Genomic DNA, 22,368 nt, shown 5'->3' on the forward strand with positions numbered 1-22,368 from the left:
CGATAGATTGGCCCATTGGGTAGAGGTGCTCTGGAAGTCAGATCGGACGAATGCTTGACTTGACAGTGCAATAGTACCCCTGTGGGTGAGGAGAAGATGTCCTTGTCTTCTTTCATGATTTTATCCCTTTGCTTCTACTGTTGTGTGGAGGAACCCTTCACGAGGGTCATGGATGTGGCTATGATCTTCCCCTTACTTTGAGAGCAAACCAGAGAGAAAATAAATCTCCTGGTCTGGGAGATGATCTCACTGCCTTTCTTAGCAGAGATCAAAGAGGTGGCGATAGATGGGGCTACCTCCAGTATCTTGTATAATGAATTACATAAGGAAATAAGAAAAGAGCGAGGCCTTGACTCATACACAGCATGTTGCCTCCACAAGTATGGATGGCCTAATAATACATCACAAACATCCAGAGGTCCAAAATCACACAATACCTCGTCTGTGAAGGGCTTGATGCTGCAGGGAAGGCGACACTACTGGCGGACTTTGAGATCTTGTCCTTGGTGAAGCCACCCGATACTGTACGGCTACGGGTGTGGTGTAATCGGTAGGCCCAACCTCTTCACGACCTCTGCAAAAATGAGGTTATTTTGGCTGCCATTGTCGAAAATGAATTGCAGCGGCGAACCCTTCACCCACATCTATGAGTGGAAAAGACATTCCCCCTCCTCTGGATCTTCAAGCCCATTCTTCTAGATCTTAGCGGTGGCAATAATGGCGCTGGGCTCCGCGTCAATGATCTGCTTCCCTTTTCCATTCCCCTTGTCGGGTTCTGACTCAGGGTCAGAACATGCATCTGATTCTGAAGCCTTCAACTCGACCACCAGCGACTGCTTGGTCCGACACTCACTTGTGTTGGGAGTGGGGCTCTTATGGAACTCACACCACTTTCCTGTGTCCTTCTTCGACTTCATGGTGTTGTTCTTTTCTTGTGCTTCAACAGGTTTTCTTGGGTTGCCCCATCTTGGCTTTGTCCTTTGTTCTTTGGATTCGCAGATCCAAAGTCTAGCTTCTTTTGTTTAAACTTCTGCTCGATTTTGACAGCATATCGGTACGCCGTGTCGAGCGAGAAGATGTTCAGGAACTCCATCTTGTCCTGGACTTACCTATGTAGGTAGCCACGGTATTTGAGTACCAAATGTAGGTTAGAGTCCATGATACCAAACTGTGTGTGAAGGGTATGAAAAATGTTTGTGAACTCCGGCACATCTTAGTCCCTTCCCTGCCACAGCATGGTCCACTTTATGTATTTGTCCTCATAGCTTTGACAAGGTAGTACTACTCTTTGATGGCATCCTGGAATGAATTCAAAGGGGGTGCGACTGAAAATAGTGAGCCCTTACTTTCATCCTTCTGCTCGCAGTAGGTTCCCACCAGTCCTTGACGTGGGGGGCTGCTTTGAGAAGAACAAAAATAATCTTTTCCCCACTGAAAAAATCATGAACATATTAATACCCTTCTAGTAGATTTAACCATTTATCTGTGACATCTGCTTCTATTTGACCCTTGAATATGGGGATTTCAAAATTAACTTGTACCTTAAAGGGTGTGGCATTTCCAGAGTAGCTGTTGGAAGCCAATGCGTCGCCTCTGGGTAGCCGCTGAAGGATCTGGGCAAAGTTGTCCATCATCGCGTTCCTTTGTCGCTCGAGGGCCTCTTCGAGCAAGATTTTGATAGGATCTCCTGCCCCCTCATCTTTCTTTTCATCTGCCATGGGAGGCCGTCAAGATTTGCGAGGCTGGTCTTGCAACGGTTCAACCAGTTCAACCCCTAACTCCTTATATCCCGATCTCGTTGGGGACATGCAAAGAAAAGCGAAGAAAGAGCAGACCGCTATGATACCATTGATCCAGATCTAATCAGGAATGCAAAAAATTACAAATATAACCATACATACAAAGATGCAGCAAAAACAATACTTCATTTTATTATTGTAAAATACTGAAATATGCTTACAAACATAAATGGAAATAAACTAGCTAGGGCGATGGTATCTTATCTCTAAGAAGAAATGTGGCGGCTACATGCCTCTGAACTATGTTACAATGAGGCTCGAAGGCCTATTTATTTTTTGAGAAATAATGGAAAACCCTAAACATCCAAAAACCTAACCCTAGGAGATGAAACACCAAACTATGGGCTCAATTTCAGGTAAGTTGGTACATCAACTTCCCGAGGTCGTAACTTTGGCATACGATCTCTGTTTGATGTGCACAATAGCTCGTTAGAATGATCTATCTAAGGACTACAACTTTGGGAACAAAAACATCAATTCATGGACCCATGTTGCTCCCAGATTTCCCAAAAAAACATTGTTTAGGGCCTCAAAACAGCTCTGAAAGTTCAAGACCTGAAAAAATGCTAAAAATAGTAAACTGTGCTACAATTAAGGAAATTGAAAAGCTGAAAGAGATAGTTGTGGGGGTCCAAGTGGGAAAGGTGTGTGGCCAAAAACATCCAACTGGATCACACATCTTGCTGAACATGTCTACAACTACATACAATGGAACATTACCTTTCCTTGACAATGGAAGACCTCCTACAAAATCCATTGAGATACTCTCCCATGGACGTGAAGGTACTGGAAGTGGAGTGTATAAACCAAGTTTCCTATTGCTAGGATTACTTGTAGCACATAAAGAACATCCTCTTATGAAATGAGAAACATTATCCAACATGCGTGGCCAATAACAATACCTTTGAAGATTTGCTACTATCTTGCCTACACCAAAGTGTCTAGCAATCAATGAAGTGTGTGCCTCCCTTATGATACTGTTTCTTTCTCCTTGTGGAATACACAACTTGCCCAAGTGATACAACAAATTGTTATGTACATGATAATCCAACTCCTCAATTTGATTCCCTTGACTCAAGGTTGCATATATTTCTTGAAATTCACTATCATTTGCATATTGTTCTATGTAACTTTCATGCAAGACAAAATTATGCTTGAGTATAACAGATGAATTTACAATAGTCCTTGAAATCATATCAACTACCTTATTGTATATTTCCTTTTTATATCTGATAACCAAATGAAATTGTTGTAGAAAACCCATCCATCTGAAATGTCGTGACTGCTGCAACTTTGACTGTGACTGTAAATACTGCAATGATTGATGGTTGGTATGGATGATGTTCTCCTTCTCCATCAAATAGTGCTTCCATTTTTTAACACTTTGTACCAATGCATAAAGTTCTTTTTCATAGGTGGGATAGTTAGTTACAACTCCATTAAAGATTTCAGAATGAAATGAAATGGGCTTACCATGTTGCAATAGAACTTCTCCCATGGCATAATCACTTGCATCTATTTGAATCTCGAATGGCTGTCTAAGATCTGGAATTGCCAATACCGGTGCTGAAATTATCTTTTGTTTCAAAGCATCAAATGATTCTGTTGTACATCTCCCCAATGGAAGACTTTCTTGACACTTTTCAATGCATGTAATGGAGCTGCAATTGAAGAAAAATTAGCAATAAACTTTCTCCAATATTGTGTTGCCCCTAAAAAGCTTCTTACCTCTGTAACTGTATTGGGTTTGGGCCAATTCAAAATGACCTCAACATTAGAGGGGTTGATCTTCAACTCACATCCTCCAACAATGTGTCCCAAATACACTAAAGAAGTCTTGCCATATTCACACTTTGACATCTTTAAAAACAACAATTATTTTCTCAATACATCTAGTACTTTGTTTACATGCATGACATGTTCATCTCTTGACTTGCTGAATATGAGAATATCATCTAAGTAGACAATGACAAAATCATCTAGAAATGGTCTCAACACATCATTCATTACCCTCATGAAAGTAGCTGGAGCATTTGTAAGACTGAAAGGCATAACAAGCCACTCAAACAATCCTTGTTTAGTTTTAAATGCGGTTTCAAAATGTCTTCCGCAGCTATCCTAACTTGTTGGTAACCACTTCGTAAGTATAACTTAGTGAAATACTTTTCATACCTCAAATGTGTTAGTGTCGGTCTTGAAGCCCTCCATCAGCGATCAAAGCTCTTTGCATTTGCATAGGTAGGTGTCTCATCAGTGTCAAGTTTTGCATCCCGTTAGGCATGCCATAACCCTGATGGAGGAGCTGGTCTATTTATACCCCTCTTGGCTTTGCTGGATCAGGTCATATCAGTCATTAAGCTCTTTCAAGCTTGTCTTGTTTTGTCTTGAGGTCAAAGTCCTAGGTCTAGGGTTTTGGTCAAATATGTTTACAGGGTCATGTGTCTGAAAAGTCAATGAGTATTCAGCAAGCCAGAGGGATGATTGTAAAAGTGTTTCTTCAAGATTTCTTATCTGGTACAGCTAATCTTCACCTTGGATTTAAAAACTCTGTTTTTAAAGCCAAGGTCATTTTCCAAGTTTTTGTAAATAAGTGATGAAATTTCAAAAGTCTTCAGTGAACAAAATGCAACCCTGGTCCCCTTGTCAAGATCCCTCAGATGATCTACCTGCAAAAAGAATCAAGTCAAAGCACTCAATGAGTCAAATTCAGGACAAAAGAAACCAAAAAGTCAGTGTTATAAAGTGTCAAAGAGAAAACATTAGAAAGTGGGTTTGTGAATGAAATTTTTTCAAATGAAACTTATAAAAACCCCAAATTCCCTCCTATCACTCTCATTGTGCATCCTAGACGCTTGCAAGAGAGGTTTGAGAGAGTGATTGAGAGAAAGGAGCGAATACAGAGTGAGTTCGGGCATTGGACTGGTGTGCGACCCGTCAGGCCAAGTGCGCGATCCGTCAGGTGCGCGCGACCCGTCAGGTGCGCGCGACCCGTCAGAGGGTCTTCCACAGTGTAAAAATACAACGGGCGCGACCCGTCAAAGGTGCGCGACCCGTTGGGCGTGGTGCGCGACCCGTCGAGCTGTCTCCCTGCAAATCGATTTTAAACTTTGCTCAAACGCTCTCCAAGCCATAAATTCGTTTGAGGTAGGTGTTCTAAACTTGAAATGGTTGCTGGTTATGATTGGTGGATATCATGAAACATGTTTTAATGATCGAAATTGTGCAAGTAAAACCTCTTCATATGACTGCAATGTTAATGGGTAAAATGTGCTAGGGTTTGTGTTGTTTCAAGGTGTTTTCCCTTTGTAATTGTTTCCCTCCTTCCCCTTTCCACTCACACTTGTATGTATGCCTATTTTTCTCCCATGCTATTTTATAAATCAAATGCAAACCCTCCCTTCTCCCTAATAACTAAAAGTGTAAACCCTACCCCTCTCCCAAAGCATTCAAAACCCTAATCTCCCTCTACCATATGCATGTGTAAACAATAGAAAATGTTGGTGAATATGTCAGCAGTTTTGTGCATATGTTTCCCTATCTTCCCCTATTAATGCTGCATGTTTTCATATCCCCATATGTTCACTTTCATACATGTTTTTCCCATATGGAGTGATTTTTGCAAATGATTTCCCAATATCCCTGATTTTAAATATGTACTCCTATATGCATAATGGTTTGCAACATTTTCCTTAAAAATTCCCTGTTATATTTATATATTCCCAATTCCTTGTAAAAAGGTCCCTCCCCTAACATTTCCCTCATGTCTTTTTCCCCTTGAAACAACATAGAATTCAGCACTTTTTACAGGCATAGACAGCAGTACAGTTTGTCCACTTTGCTCCTAAACTAAGTCAGAAACCGAAACTTACGAGCAAAGTGATGACCATTCATAATCTGCAGAGGTTGAGGTACAGAGGAGGCCTCGTAAGGGTGGTAAGGGTGGAAATCATAAGCGAGAGGAGCCCACTTCTTTAGCAGAGTTACAGGCCTGTCCTATGGCAGTCACTTGTTTTCAGTACATGTCTTGTTATGAGTTCTGTGAGAGGATTTCTCGGATTCAGCACCACAGAGAGTTGGCCCGCCTTTTTGTTTTACACCTCCATGATGGACATGTCAATCTTGCAGGGGTGAACTTTACATTGACACCCGAGGTGATCTCACATGCTACAGGGATACCTAATGTTGGTGAGGTGTGGAATAAGCGCAAGATGCTAGATACTGTTCACTTTGAGCCTTATGTCCGGCCACCATTCATGAGACATTTGGCGGGTGTTTTTCCATTCAGGTTTCTCCGGAGCGAGTATGCTCCCATCATGAGGCTTATTATGCACTATTTTACCTGTGAGGGCAGATTTTCACAGGTGTACTCATATCACATTCGCCTTTTGATGCACTTCACCCGAGTGAGGATGATGAACATCCCGGTTTTCTTCTTTCAGAACATTCAGAGGATGGTGCCCATGTTGTAGAGGAAGACCCCGGCAGAGCAGTACAGGAGCCTTCACCATTATGGTTTGATTCAGCTAGTAGTATTGCATCAGTTGACTCAACAGGGCATCTCATGGGAGGAGTTCATCTCTCGTGAGTTTTTCACAGTGCCATCACAGCCACATCCTGAGGTTGTTCACGAGGAGAGAGGACCATCACATCCCTGTCACTAGACATGTCAGCTCCTCACCTCTGGTTACATATCAGAAAGGCCCGAGGGCCTTATTTGCAGCAGCTAGGCGAGTACTATCTCCACAGCAGGTGGAAGGGGTCTCGCCTTCATCATCGGCTTAGCGAGTGTTATCTCCACATCAGGTGGAAGGGGCCTCGCTTTCTTCACCAGCACAGGTACCAGAGAGGGGCAAACAGCCCATGATTGATGAGGGTCCATCAAGAGTTCCCGATATTGAGCTTGTTGATCTAGAGGCTAGTTCTCCGAGCCAAGAGGCAAAGGAGACCATTCAGCTTCTCAGAGCTGAAAATGATGCCTTGCAGAGGAGATTAGAGGGGGCACAATGGACCATCACCTACCTTGAGCAGCGCAACAAACAGTTGGGAGATGAGCAGGCACTTGATGAGTTATGGAGGATTCGTAGTGACCGAGTCTTGAACCGAAGAAGACCCGGTGATCCATTGCCCGCTGACCGAGAGTCCATGCTCATCCAGGAGAACGCACACTTGGAGAGGCTGTTGGCTAAGGCCAACCAAGAGAAGAAATTGCTGAGGAACATGAAAAACCATTACTGGGCGAGAATGCATGTGTGCAAGGCCAAAATGAAGATGTTTCAAAGGCGGTTGACCGAGGCTCTAAAACGGAGAAAGAGGCCAAATCCCCTCCGTATCTTGGCTGAGGCTTCACTCAAAGATCATGGCACTCAATAGCCTAGCCACAGCACAAATCCCAAAAAAAATTGAGAATTTTGGGTGAATTTTGGCAATTTTTAGCAATTTTTAGGTTTTTCCCATTAACGGGTCTCACCCCGCGCGCGACCCTACATCATGGCAACTCAGTTTGGTAAAAACTCAGCATTTCTAGATTTTTCATGCAAATTTACATATGCCCATGGATGGACTTGAGTTTTTATGGAGTTTTGGGCCTCCAGAAGGTCAAAATACATGCAAAATTTCACTTTCTGCCACTTTTTTGAACTGCAGAAAGCTGTCTTGGGAGAATTGGTTTTTGACAGGGCAAATAAACTCCAAATTCAAAAATTCTAGTTGGTTTGGAAAGTAGACTCATATACCTTTCCAACAAGCCCACTTTTGCTCAATTTGTCCACCTGAAAGTACCCCAAACAGAGCTCCAAAGGGGCGCGACCCGTCAGGCAGATTTGTCCAGAAATGCACTGTAAAGCCCAGAAAACGCAGATTTGACTCAGTTTGACTTTTTGAGGTTAATGATGGTCCTCTTTGATGTAATTGTGACACTTTTTAGACACTTTTACCCTTTTTTAACTCTTCTAGAAGATTCATTTATGAAAAGGGTAAAAATTAAATGTATGAATTGGTTTCCAAGTTTATAGAGGCAAGTTGTTTTGACTGCCTAGTTTGTAGTGCTTAGTTTAGAAGTGGTTGAAACAGCTCCTAGGATAGTGAGCTCGACCCATGGAGGCAGGGAAAGAGGTTAGATCATCTATATTATGTACTTTCTTGCTCATTTTCATGGTTGGACTCTTGAGGGAGAAGCTATCATTGTATTATTTCACTGTATCTCTGCAATTTTTGGCTAAGGAAGACTAGGGTTTTGCAGTCATCTTTGGGATTCTTGTGGACTCATGTGTTGATGGTGTGTTTCTCAATGTTCTTGTAAGCTTTGTTATGTGACTCATTTCCTTTTCTTTATTTCTGCACATTAAACAAATGAAGTGTTAAAGTAAGAATTCATGCTTGCCATGCTCTGCTTTTAAGTTTGTTTAATTTCAATGTTTTCTTCTGTCTAAAGAGAATTCAAAGTTATTGTTTGCTCTCTTTAGCTCTTCATCTTTCATTCCTGACCATCCACCTCAGTTAAAGGCATCAACACTGTCTCCTACCTCGCCCCAAGGAACCCCCTGCAGAAACTGTGTCCAATCCCCGCACCCAAAATTGCCCTCTCCTCAATTTGCCACCAAAAACCCAAAAAACCCCAAATCAACCTTTTTAATCAGTTTACTAGCCTAATATCAGTGTTACCTTGTTGGTCATCTCATCCCATTGGAGATTTTACGAGATAGACCGGAGAGAGCCTTCTCCTGCCCCGTAGGGCTAGCTACGAGGCTAAATGGTTTGATGTTGCCTTGAGGTTTACCTTTCTCAGCCTGAGGTGAAATTTCAAGCGCTAACAAAATGATAAAGAAAATCATCAATTCTTGGGAGTGGATAATGAATTTTTACCGTGATTTTGTTCAATGCATGGAAATCCAAGACAATGGGCGAACCATATGGTGAAGTGGATGGGCGTATGATATCTTTGTTCAACAATTCTTGAATTTTCTTTTTGATTTCCATGCTCTTCATAATCGACATCCGATACATGCCTATGTTTGGAAGTGGAACATCGTGTTGCAACTGAATCTCATGCTGAATTCCCCTCTTGGGAGGTAACCCCTTTAGTTCCTGAAACATCTTGTCATGCTTGCTTACCACATCAAACAAATCAGATTTCAATTTATCATCATAACCTTCAAAATATTCATAATCAATATCATTATTTTTCTTGATCATGATAAGCACAAAATTTTTACTTGCATTTACTAGTCTCTTCATCTGCCCTGCATTAACCAAAGAAATGTTCAGCTTTTTGCGATGGCCTCTCACAATGTACTCCACCCCATTCTTGAGCAATATGTTTTTGCTGTCATGGCAATAAAATGCTACTTTCCTATCATACAAATAAGGACTACCCAAAATGATTCCTGAGATGTCAAGTGGAACTACATCTAACTCAACTTCATCAATGAACTTTTCAGTAATGGCGAACTTGAATAAAAACTTCCTTGTAACCTGTAAGTTTACATTTTTAATTATCCAAACCAATGGATATGGCTTATGATGAGGTGCAATTTCAAGGTTTAGTTTCTTAACCAAGTCTTTTGAAATCAAGTTTAATTATGACCCACTATCAAATAATGCATCAATCTTTGTATGATTTGAAATCACTCTTACATGAAACAACTCTATTCTTGACTCTTCATTCAGAGTGTTGTTTTGACTATGTGATGAACTAGTGTTTGCAACAATTTCTTTTCCTTTTGTAACCATGGCTGAAATCTTGGTCTCATCACCAGAATCTGAACCAAGGTCATGTTGTGTGGTAGCGGTCGTCTTTTGTTTTCCCTTATTGTTTTGTTTCTTAGGTCTTAATTTGGGATGCAATTTCCAGCAGTGGGCTTCATCATGCCCCTCTTTGGAACAATGTTTGCATGTGATTTTCTCCCCTTCTTTCTTCACACATGCATTCTTCTTTCCCTTCCCTTTTACACCCTTCTCTTTCTCCTTGCCCTTGAATGGCTTCCTCTTACTACCATCTGCCTGAATGTTCTTTCCTCTAAATTCAAGGTGTGTGGCTTCCACACATACCTCATCTAAATTGTTTGGATTGAACATAAGAATAATATGTTTCAAACAGGAATGTAAACCTCCAATATATTTCCGCAGTGTATCTTGGGAATTCAAATTTACTCCTAACAACAAAGCCCTTTTCCTAAACTCCTGTGTATAATCTTGGACTGTTTGGCCTTTAAGCTGCCTAAAATTCTACCAACTCATAATGGATTTTTTCATATAGGCTAAAGGATAAAACTGTCTTTTAATTGTAGAAACAAATTCAACCCAAGTAATGGATATCTTACCCTGGATTCACATTTCCTCTTGAGTCTTTGCTTCCCACCAAACTAATGCAGCTCCTTCTGGCCTCAATGAAGCCAACATGATCTTTATTTCATATTCTTGAAGGTTTTGAATTCTGCAGTATACCTCCAACTGTCAAATCCAATTGTCCAACATTTTTTCATTCAGCTCTTCGTTGTACATGGGAAGTTCGAATTTAATGTCCAATTTAAGTAAGGGAGTCTTTCCTTTTGGGGTTTTTGACTAAGTATGGGTAGTTTCAGTGGTGGTAGTGGAAGACGATTCTGTGTGAGATGATGAAGATGATGAGGACAGTGGAAATGGAGGTGGATTTCCACCATTCCCTTTGGAATCCTTCTTCTCATCTTTTTTATCCTCTAAGCTTCCTTTTCCATGTGGAGGTTTAGAACTCTTTCCAACTATTCTAGTGTTCCTCTCTTCATAGAGGACTTTAACCATCTCAGTCAAAGTATAGAAATATTTCTTGAATTCTTCCTCTTCTGAAGAAGGACCTTCAGGCTCTCTTTCTCTAGACATAATGGCTGTGGATTTAGGCTCAGAAACTGGTACTGTTGGTACCTCTTCAATCTCAGTTGAAGGCAAAACTTGAGGAGTTTCAAGTGCAGCTAGAATTGGAACTTTGGGTGGTGGATATTGTGGCCTTGTGGCTCTCCTTCTTTTGGGCATTACCTCATGAGTTGCAACCAATATCAACTTTAACCTTGTAAGCATCACAATTTTGCAACCATTAAAACCCTAATTGCACAAACTCAAGCAATCAAGCAATTAAACCTTGCTCTGATACCAACTTGATTTGTTTTTGAATGATTAGTTTTTTCTATGCTAATATCAATTACATATTTCTAGACATATTCTTTCTTATTTCTTCTTGTACTGAAGTTTCATTCGCTGTTTGTGTATGTAATCAGGTAAATTTCCTTAAGTTTAAAATGACTTTCATGAGAAAAATAGATTAAAAAAAAATACTAAACAACAAAAATTCAAAGTACAACAAACCATCAAAGAGACACTTTAACACAATGTTTTGATGAAGGAGTTCACCCCTCCTGGGCTACATCTCCTTGGTCTATCTTCCATGGCTTGGGCCTCTGTATTAGCTAAATATGGAAAATGTTGTTTTACAAAGCTTTATGGCTCCTCATACCTACACCAATGTGTTCAGAATGTCCAAATTAGCCAAGAACACCTATTTTTGAGCTCCATTTGGTTGAAAATTGCCTTCTCCATAACTCAGTCAATCTTTTCATAGAAAAGTTCCGCTAAATCTGGAATGACTCCAATTAGCGCACTAAATGTGGAGGCGAGCCTGAAATTTGTGGCACCACCAGAGTAAAATCAGAGTTAACTAGTGTTTAAATATGCTTATTAGCTTTAAACCTGGATTAATTAACATAACCCCGCGATTAGTGTTAACCAAAACCCTAACAGTCTCGGTGTAGTGGTCACATGCGGTGTTAATATTGCATTAACTGTTGTGGTAATGGTCTATCGGAAGGCTAACCATTTGGTGTTACATTCATCACGTTCACATGGGCGAACACTAACCGTCGTGGAGTTGTTGAACTGTCCGCCGAATAAACCGCAACCTTGACTGCATCGTGGTGTTCAGATGGCATACGTTAAACCACCGGAGGTTTGTTTGGGGCACGGTTAACATCACTACCCACCCAACCATTGAAGATTTTGGTGTGATCACATGTGAAAACCATCGCGGTGTTGGTAGCTATCCGTTGGGGTTGACATCACCGTTTTCGGTTAATAACAAATGCGTTCACATGGGGGAGGGCTAGCCCTCCACTTACTGCCTAACTCCTAACCGTTAGTCTTTAAATTAATGCGGAGAACATACATGGTAAGAAACATGGTGTAGCGAAGGTGGTTAGGACTTGTGGATGGTATGTTAGAGGTCGCAGGTTCGGCCCCAAACTCCACCATAAAAATTTTCTCCTCTGTCAAGAATGTCATGGCCTTTGGGAGGTGCCATGTGGCAACCTCCAAGATTTCCATGTGCCATTCTTTCAATGGCCCAAAACGAACCAATAGAAATGTGCCAACACACCCCCTGAAACCCAATGAAACGATGCCACTTGTCCATCTGTGATTCGTTGTTGACCATCATTGACATTGCCTAGTCACTTGCCACGTCAGTAGTATGGACTACTGACTATGCAGTGACTGGGCATTTTTTTTTGCAAATTTTGCTTGTTTAGCAAAGTGATTAGAACATAATAACTTTCACATACGAACTTGGTTTTCGGCAAAACAAGCTGCATTAGGATCGTTTTTTTGACACGGACGTGTTTGTTCAAGTTTCGAGCCATTCTGAGAAATTTGATATTTGAGCTAAACAATGAGTACTTGATCAAATTAGACAACGATCAAACCACTATTATAGTCAATTCAGGCCACCACTGCAACCATTTAACCACTCAACTCCATCGATATGCTAAGCAGTGAATTATTTAAATAAATCCACTCGAACGCTTCCTGTTAGCAATTAATCGGCCATGAATTCCCAGTAACACCATTAAACCTTTGACGAACAAGGAGAGGATCTTCCTCGGGGAAGAAACTCAGAATTCATCATAGAGGTGATTGGATAAAAGAAAAATTGATAAAATAATGTGGAACAGGGTATGAATTCCCAAACCCAAACACCCGTCATTTCCACTTCTTCCTCTTGCAATTATGTATGCAGGCATACAACCTACATGAGAGGATAGTCAGCTTTGGCTTTGGTGCGTAGAAGCCACCCATGGAAGAATTTGAAAGCATAAGACCCCCAATATAGAAGAGATGAAGCTTAATACCAAAGAATGGGTATGGAGAGTATTTATATTGAGAAACTATAAATCGATCAAGACAATCGAGCAGACACCATGTACACTCAACCTTTACACACGAAGAAGATGAGATTAATGAGCCTTTCTCAGTGCGACTGGTCCATGTGAAAGTAAGGATAAGTGTTATCCAAATGAATGCATCCATAGAAGAATCTGCAACAAATGAGTTGTTTATGGAATGGTTATGGTCATTATCTGCAGCCCGATAAGCCATCTCACATGAAACCCTACAGATCAGTGAATAAGGCATGCACAAGAGTGACATTGTGGATCAAAAAGGAAAAACATTAGTCAACATTGTGGAAAAGGAAACAACAGTTGACCTTGCATATTTTCTCCGGTAATCAAGTGATGTTGTGCTTTCAATTTACCGATAAAACCAACATCTAACACCCATTTTCATTTATAACTCAAGTTCTTTAGATATAAATCAATTAAGATTAATAATATCCATAAGAATTCTATTTCCTACTAATTTATATAGGAGTTAATATTAATATAATTAACTTTCTGCCATAATAGAGTGTGCCACAAGACTCAATGGCGCAGGGTTTTGGAAAAGATCTAGAGCTATATACCAAGGCACTGTTCAGAGTCACTCGATCATTTGTTCCATCCAACACATACGATTGCACATGCTACAAGATAGTGCAATGATCAGAGTAAATTCACTCCAAACATTTTTTCTTTGTGTTTACAAATGTGTAGAATCATATCAAAGTCTCTGTCATATAACCATGCATCTTTGAAACTGTCACTCAAAAACACCAAAGGTGGATTGTATTGTCACAAGTACAAAATACCGAGTAGCGTGAGGGAGAAGCGAACAAATTGGACAATGTCGCAATCGATGTGGATGTTTGGAGATTGGACACCCAAAAATGCTAGATGTTTGTCTTGATACCTTAGCTTATTTGACATTGCAGAATTGAAAAGAATGTGTGGGGCAGTCAGACGTCTAGTTATTCATACATACAAGAATGAATGTCGCCGTTTCAGGCCAACAACATGGAAATAATATGGACGGATCGAAATTTAGTGTTTTTTAACTCAAAACCTTGTCTCTCTCCCTCATGGGACTGTAGAGCTTTCCCACGCCCTTTCACAACATGGCCGGACTATCAAACAAATCCTCAGTTCTCTTATACCACTGTGATTTGATTTGTGTAATCATTGTAAAAGAGGAAAAATAAAATAATAGACAATATGTTTATTTGGCTAATAGGCAAATAATTCATCAAATATTTATATTTTCTCATCCTCTCCCATGATTTATCATTATTTCTGAAAAACTTGACCAATATTATTTTGATCTTCTCCCATGATTTCTCATTGTTTCTGAATTAAAAATTCACATTTTAACCATGAATATTCTTTCTAACTCTTCCATGTAATATTATTTGTTGCTTTGTACTATTACATTGTTATGGTCGCTCAATTTCTCCCAATAACATCCTTATTGCTTTTGTCCATGAGTATATGTTGTTTATGTCCATGTCATAGATATTAAAGAAAACCTCAGAGAGATATATGCGAGTCACTGTAATTTCTTTGAGCATAACGATGCCACTTGGAGAATGCAAACCACATATTGCATTGTGAGCCACTGTGATGAGTAGAACGAGCTATTGTTCATGGAGAGTGCGAGCTACAAGGAGTGTACAGAATGTGAGACGTGTAGACATGTTGCGAGCCAAAGAATACATCTCTCAGACATATATACGAAGAAAGTCATCGAATCAACAACATAATATAATATTCAAGTCGTCCAATGTGTCGTAGAGAAAGTCAAAAAATCTTGGAAAATAAAGCAAACTACAGAGATCATTAAACTTGTATCCTTCTTGTCACAGAGGCTAGGGTTAGTTATTTGCATCATAAAATATTAGGGCTTCTTTCGACCTAATTAATAACATGGTGGAAGCATGGTTTTTTTCTCTCTTCGCGGTTAAAAATGAAAAATAATCCCCTTATAAATAAATGTCTAGTGATCCGATGAACTAATTCTGCTTTTAAGTGATCCCTTTAAGCAAATGGAAAACACAATTAGTTACATGATTGTCAAGAAATATTGGAGATTTCACTCCTCATTTCAAATATCAAACTTTAGCTATTTCAAAATCCATAATTCCAAACAACCTCAGTTCAAAATTACCTTTGATTTCAAGTAATCAATATATATATATATATATATATATATATATATATATATATATATATATATATATATATATATATATGTTATTGCTTCAAATTCCTCCTCCAATAAATCATTTTAAGATTTAATTTCAACCTTTATGGATTCTGGAATATTTTTCTTATAGCAGATTTATAACTAAACCCTTCATTGAAACCTCTTATTTGTGTAGGACATAGTTTAGGACCTACAACTCATTCATATCTTACAGATGTGGGTTGACCCTTAGGCCACAATATTTGAACTTAGTGCTTCGATACCATTTGTCACATACCTCCTTGACCCAATATTAACAACCACCTACTATGCTCCCATCACTAAATTTAACTTCGATTAAATTTATATTCAATAGTTGTCACATGCATAAGTATTCAATCATCTCATAAACAAAGATAACACATGCAATTATACACATATGCTTAAATATTTGACAACATAAAGAGTAAGGAGCCAACATACAGAGCATCCTATGCACTTAAATCAAACCAGATTAGCTGAAAGAATGTCACTTGGAAAAATCGAGCACCGCCACCCAACCTAGAACTATCTTCCTCTAGTTCACCCTCGAGTCGAGAGTTCTTGCCATGGATCAACTGGCTCATGTTGATCTCTTTAATGGGTATTTAATACCCTCTTTCATGATATGTTTTCCTTTAGCGACGTCCTGCTTTTGGGTGGATATTTTTATCCATTTTCCTAGGCTTTTCCTAGAAAAACTCTCCTTTCTCTCCTGCGAGGCTTTTCCCATAAAAGCTTGTCTTTCTCTCCTGCAAGGCTTTTATGTTTTTTCTTAAACTTAACATCTTTCTCCAGCTAAGTAACTTAATGGATATTTATCTCTCATTCCATTAAGGTTATGTAGAATTTGATATAGAAGTCTTATCATGAAAGAATTATCCATTCCCATTCACCAATGGGATTTTATTTGGAAATAATCTTATCTCTTGGTGTCTCATTTTCCAAGTGATTAAATTATATTCATTTATTTAATAATAAAGTATTTACTTTCATTATTACACCTCAGACCTAGCTTTTCTATTACAAATAAGTCTTAGCTTAGGTCTAATATGATAGCGATAGAGTGTTACATAAAAGAGGGGTGTTACACTATATATATATATATATATATATATATATATATATATATATATATATATATATATATATATATATATATATATATATATTATTTTTCAACATCACCAACAATGCATATTTATTCTAGCTATTTTAATCTCTTCAATATTCATAGGCCTTAAAACACTATATATGGTAACTTTCTTAATCTTAATGTAGGTAGAGAAGAGTTGATAATTCCCCATAGCTAATTCAATTCATGGTATTTTGCCAATTATACAATGGATTATTAGTTGTGATTTTTTTTATCAAACAACAATTCTCAACATTTATACATGCTACTTTTATAAGTGTGCGACCCTATTTCTATCAGTGAAAAGAAACTTTAAGAGAGAGAATTCCCCTCATTAGTATATCTACCTTGGGGCCCACTTTCACCATTTTCTTTTGCAACAATTCCTTAACATCATATAGCTTCTTTTGTTATTCCAAGATGGTTGCAAGTCCCATTTGGCAATGGAAACAATCTCTTCTCTTATTTAAGTTGCCTCTACATTTTGTTCATTTTTTATTATTACTCCATTTTCTTGAGGAATTATAAGTATGCCCAACTTGATTTATTTTAATTTCCAAACCTTATTGATATAACCTTATTAGCCATTGCTTTCTTTGGTCAATGTTTCCCCAACCTTAACTTCATTTTCCATAATTTTTGGCACACTATAAATTTATATACTTCACATCATTTCAACTTCATATGGATTTGTTATGAAGTAGATTAAACATTTACAACTAATAATTAACATATATATTCTTCCCACTTCATATGCATTTTTTCTCCACACCTGGAAGTTACGACAACAACTTATATTTCTTCTTTGATTTTCTCCTTTTTTGTATATTTATATTGCACTCAACATTCATTATCTTCAAATCATTTGAAAAATTCTCATTTATTGTTGGAATCATCTTCTAATGTTGTGGTACCAGTACCTTCCAACAAGCTTAAGAATTCATCACACAAAATCTCATTTCCTTACCCTTAGTTGTCTTCAAGCTTTATCTCCTTCTAGATTTTCATGTCATAAAATTATTTTCTATGAAGTTCAACTCTATCCAACAAGAAAAATGCACACATTGGAGTGCTTTATTCCACCATTATTGATTACCAAATGAGTGGAAGTTCATCATCTTATTCACATTCCTTACACATAACTTGCTAGTTCATATCTTGCATTCAACTCTTCTAACTATACATATAACCTTCCCACACCATGACTCTTCTAGCATATTGTTCACTCATCACTCACTCCTCTCTTCATAAGTGATCCTATAATAAATCTGCAAGGAACCTTAGTCTGATTCCTTTAAGGATTTTAGCCATCTTGTTAACAAATATTGTTATAATTCCCTCAACTTGAGTATTCCTTCTCATCAATAACTAGGTAATATTTAGGCATTCTATGGTCCAATCTCCAACTTGCAAGTTAATATGCACCTTGAATTACCATGTTTTTTCACATCCAATTATGTCTCAAGATCTTTGTGAGAGCACCTTGATGAGGCATATTCACTCAACCTTAGTTATCTTCTCATATGGTATACTCATATATCATCCTATACTCCTTTCCCTTAGTTTAATGGAAAATGGGTAAACCATAGAAAGTAGTCATAAGGAGTAGAGCCATTTACAACATTAAGTGATAAATAAGAACTTTGGGTTGCTAAGATGGGGCAATTAACTAATTAAGACTTATGGGTCAAATATTAAAAAAAAAGTTAAAGGAAGCATCATGTACTCTCCACCATTCTATAATGATGAATATGATATGGTCTAACCTAAGTACCCTCCACTGTGCCATTTAACTTGAAATGATGAATAATGATGAAGATACTAGATACACTCCATAATTATGCTCTCTTTTCTTACAATGTTGAAAAGGAAAAAGAAAGACACAACACACTATAAACACATCTTATAGTTAATAAGATACTAAATGTATTCAATTCAAAGTGGTTAGTAAGCACGTGTAACATCAATCTCACAATTATGTTCTCTTTGTTGAAAAGGAAAAAGAAAGACACAACACACTATAAACACATCTTATAGTTAATAAGATACTAAATGTATTCAATTCAAAGTGGTTAGTAAGCACGTGTAACATCAATCTCACAATTATGTTCTCTTTGTTGATGGTGTAAAAGGGAAGAGAAAAGGTTGCATGTCGAAGAAAATCTTATAATTAATAAGATAATAAATATAACCTATGAGTACTACAAAAATGAGAATTTTATATATTCCATGACAATTATGAATCATCTGAAATATTTTATGTGGTTGATGATGCATTTTTTCTTTATATTTGTTTTTAAAATTTCAAATTTTTAAAGTTCGGTTTAGAATCATTACTATGGTAACCCATACGAACAATATTAGTAAGGAAAAATTTAAAAATTACATACACATGTATAAAACTTTGTGGATAATAAATCTTAAGAGTTAAACAAGATCACATTATGCCTCTAAACCTCCTTAGTTTAAACAGGTGCATTGAATGGCATACGAATGTTTTTTAAAGGATCTGACTGATATTATTTGATTCATGTTGCTATGCTAATCTAAGGTGACTTGGGCATCGTACTCAAATTTTAAATGGGTTTGATATTGCTTGATTATAAAATACTTGATTGCCTGTCTCGTACCTGTCCTCTAAGCTTTAATCCTGTCAGTAATGAATTTCACCCATTCCAAATCTCGATACGGCGGATCTGGAACCATCTGGCCTCTTCTACACTGTGTGATCCCATACCCTATATCCGACGGCTGGGATTGATCAAGGGGGTTTCGTAACTACTCTCTTCGCTTTGCGCGACCGACCGAGGTTTCATTGTGTCTCCGATTTTTTCTCCCCGAAGCTCTGCAACTTCCGTGGTGGCATCTTGTCATCATCGTGCAGGGAGGACATTCTTCCAGGCTCGCAACCGGTAACACTTGAAATTTTTCTTGTTTTCTATGATTTGGCGGCACACAATATTCATTCAGCCTACTGCACTCCTCCTTAATAACATAGGTGACTCTTAACAACATGAAATGTGCGGCCATTAGTTCAGTTGAAGATCTACTCAGGTTTGCAGGCTCACCCCTTCATCCGGAGAAGAATCGAGTCTGGAAAGGGGTTCCTTGCGGTTTTTACTTTCGCAACAGCGGTTTCACTTGTCTCAATTTCACCTGCAATCTCCAGGACTGCATGGTCGGAGCAATGTTCACCACTTGCGAAGTGCTAAGGTGAGGGTTTGTAATTATTATGAAATTGTTACTATATTCTTTACTGCATAATGGTGACCCAACTCACAAACTGCAACGATGTTGACTACACCATCACTCCTTGGGTGTGAGCCACGGTCCCTCTTGCAACAACAGGTAAGCATCGACTTTTAAACCCTCTTGTCCAATCTGGTCCAACTATTGCATTGTTCATTAATTTTAACCCATCTCCGTTCTTTGCTGCAGGTAAGGGTTACCACGCTCAAATTCTGGGTACATTGAGGGCTATGTCCTCGTTTCTGTCTAACACATAACTTATTTTCCCAGGTTATTTTCTTGCTCTGCTCCATCACCAGAATAGTCTGAACGAAATCTTAAGTTATATGGTCATGGCTACTTTCCACCAGCGTTTTCTTAGTTTTTGTTTAAGTAATATAGTTTTGTCGGATGGTATCTATGCATCCCACCGGTTGTAGTCTGACGAACCATTCAATGGTCTGAGGATTTTCTCTTCTTTTTTGTTTAACTTACACAGGACTGTAATTTTGTGTTGTTTTGTTAATTTCTCTTAGGTTTTTTCTTCTTTTTTAATTTATAGGGGTTCGGCATGATATTACGACTCCAGTTTGTATCTAAACGTAGACCCACAGCGAGTTAATTAACTAAATGCAATTCTGTTTTCTATGGTTCGCTTATTTGAATATTTTGGTGGTTATCTGATAGCGTTGTTTTCCTCTCTCAATATTTTGTTATGCTGTAATTTAGTTCGGATTATTTCCACATTACTCTCCAGGGTTGTATTCAAGTTTAGATATGTAGAATCCATATCAGAACTGTCACCACGGCTGACCTCACGGTTGGCCGGGGCACTTAATCTGGTGTGTTGTTTTTCAGATGAAAAATTGCGTACTATTCTATCAGTTTGTTTGTTTCTCGTTGGGAAATGATTATGCAATTTTCTTCATGCATAGATGTTATGTTATGTGGTATGTATGTGTATATGCATTGAACCAGATATTTTCCATTCTTACAGGTACTTTGTGTTTATTTGCAATTCAAATACCGTGTTCAGAATTTCACCGTTCACACTAAAATAAGGTGCAATTTACTGTTTCCATTATTTCTGTTTATGGAATTCATCACCCTGTTCTTTATTTTACTTTTCTAAAAGAATTCCAAATATCAACTATTTGCCTTTATCAATTTAATTCATTTTACTTTTCTAAAAGCCATTCCAAATATCAACTATTTGACTTTATCAATTTAATTCACCTGTATATGTAGGTCCACGCCATACATTTTCTGTATCCAAAATCCTCCTAGATGTGTTTTCCTTACTGTCTTAACATTAAGAAAGAATTTAATTCACCTGTATATTATGTAGGTCCACGCCATACATTATCTATATCCATTTCTTTTCAGCAAAATACTGTTAGATGTGTTTTCGTTAACTCTTTTAACATTAACAAAGAATTTCCATTCAAACAGTCAGACCTCAAACTTACTATAGTAAAAGTTGTCTTTTGTATTTTTATGCTAATGTACATATAAAATTGAAAATAAAATTTACATATAATATGTTGAATTAAAAAGTAAAAGTTAAATTTATTGGAGATTTAAATTGTTTCTAAATATAAATTTTACAAAGTAATATGAGTAAAATATGCCATTTCTTTGAAAATAAAATTTACATATAATATGTTGAATTAAAAAGTAAAAGTTAAATTTATTGGAGATTTAAATTGTTTCTAAATATAAATTTTACAAAGAAATATGAGTAAAATATGCCATTTCTTTTTCTATTCAACCTGGCATTCACATATAACATTTGAAAACTATGTTAATAAAATCAAATTATTTCAATTTTATTCATTAAAAAAATAGTTTAATTGGATTTATTATTATTATTATTATTAGTTAGTTCAATTGGATTTATTATTATTATTATTAGTAGGTGTTTTTGACATCGTAATTGGAAAGAGAATATAGAATTGATAAATGTCTTAAAAAATTGAAAAAATATTTTATTTCAATATATAAATATGGAAAGAGAATATACAATTGCTAAATGTCCTTAAAAATTGAAAAAATATTTTATTTCAATATATAAATATATATTTATATGTAAAAAGTATTGAAAATAATATGTATTTATATGTAAAAAGTATTGAAAATTATTATAATATAATAGGTGCTTTGGTAGTAGTGTTTAATATAGAAAAGATGCCTAGCATCTTTAAAAATATACTAATAAAAAAAAATTCAGATACAATATTTCCATATTTACGAAAAATAACCGTTCCCGCCCAAAAACAACAAACTATCTATAAAAGTCAGATCGAAGTTGTAATAATTCACGCAACGTTTCTATGTAATAAAGATTTACCATATCTAAAATTTAGATCAAAGTCAAAGATTTACTATATAAACTTTAGATCAAAGTCACTAATCACGCGCAACGTCTCTATATAATAAAGATTTACCATCTCTAAAATTTAGATGAAAGTCACAAAGATTTACCATATCTGAACTTTAGATCAAAGTCACAAATCACGCGCAACGTCTCTATATAATAAAGATTTACCATCTCTAAAATTGAGATCGAAGTCACAAATCATGCAACTTCTTTGTATAAAAACTTACCACTAAGTCAAACTCATGTGGAAGTAAATTTTACTTCCAAAAAACTCGTGTGGAAGTAAACTTTACTTCCAAAAAACTCATGTGGAAGTAAACTTTAGTTCCAAAAATATAAAATATGATGAACGGGAAGCTAGGGCTTGGGCTTGAGCATAATCTTGAACTGCGCTTCAGGTGTTACGAACATATAGTATATTCCGAGCGGGCGTC

The 22,368-nt window shown here is 37.3% G+C and overlaps 1 long non-coding RNA gene across 1 annotated transcript; it reads left to right on the forward strand.

The window, feature by feature from the left end:
- The first annotated feature begins 19,153 nt into the window (after positions 1-19,153).
- On the forward strand, positions 19,154-20,830 carry LOC149260344 (uncharacterized). The gene is made up of 4 exons (XR_016248265.1): positions 19,154-19,674; positions 19,765-19,845; positions 20,312-20,396; positions 20,552-20,830. It is a non-coding gene; the product is annotated as an uncharacterized LOC149260344 (long non-coding RNA).
- The last annotated feature ends 1,538 nt before the right edge of the window (positions 20,831-22,368 follow it).

This window comes from Pinus tabuliformis, chromosome 6 (assembly GCF_031772625.1).
Source record: "Pinus tabuliformis cultivar Carrire ecotype Pingquan chromosome 6, CPIR1, whole genome shotgun sequence".
Lineage (NCBI taxonomy): Eukaryota > Viridiplantae > Streptophyta > Pinopsida > Pinales > Pinaceae > Pinus > Pinus tabuliformis.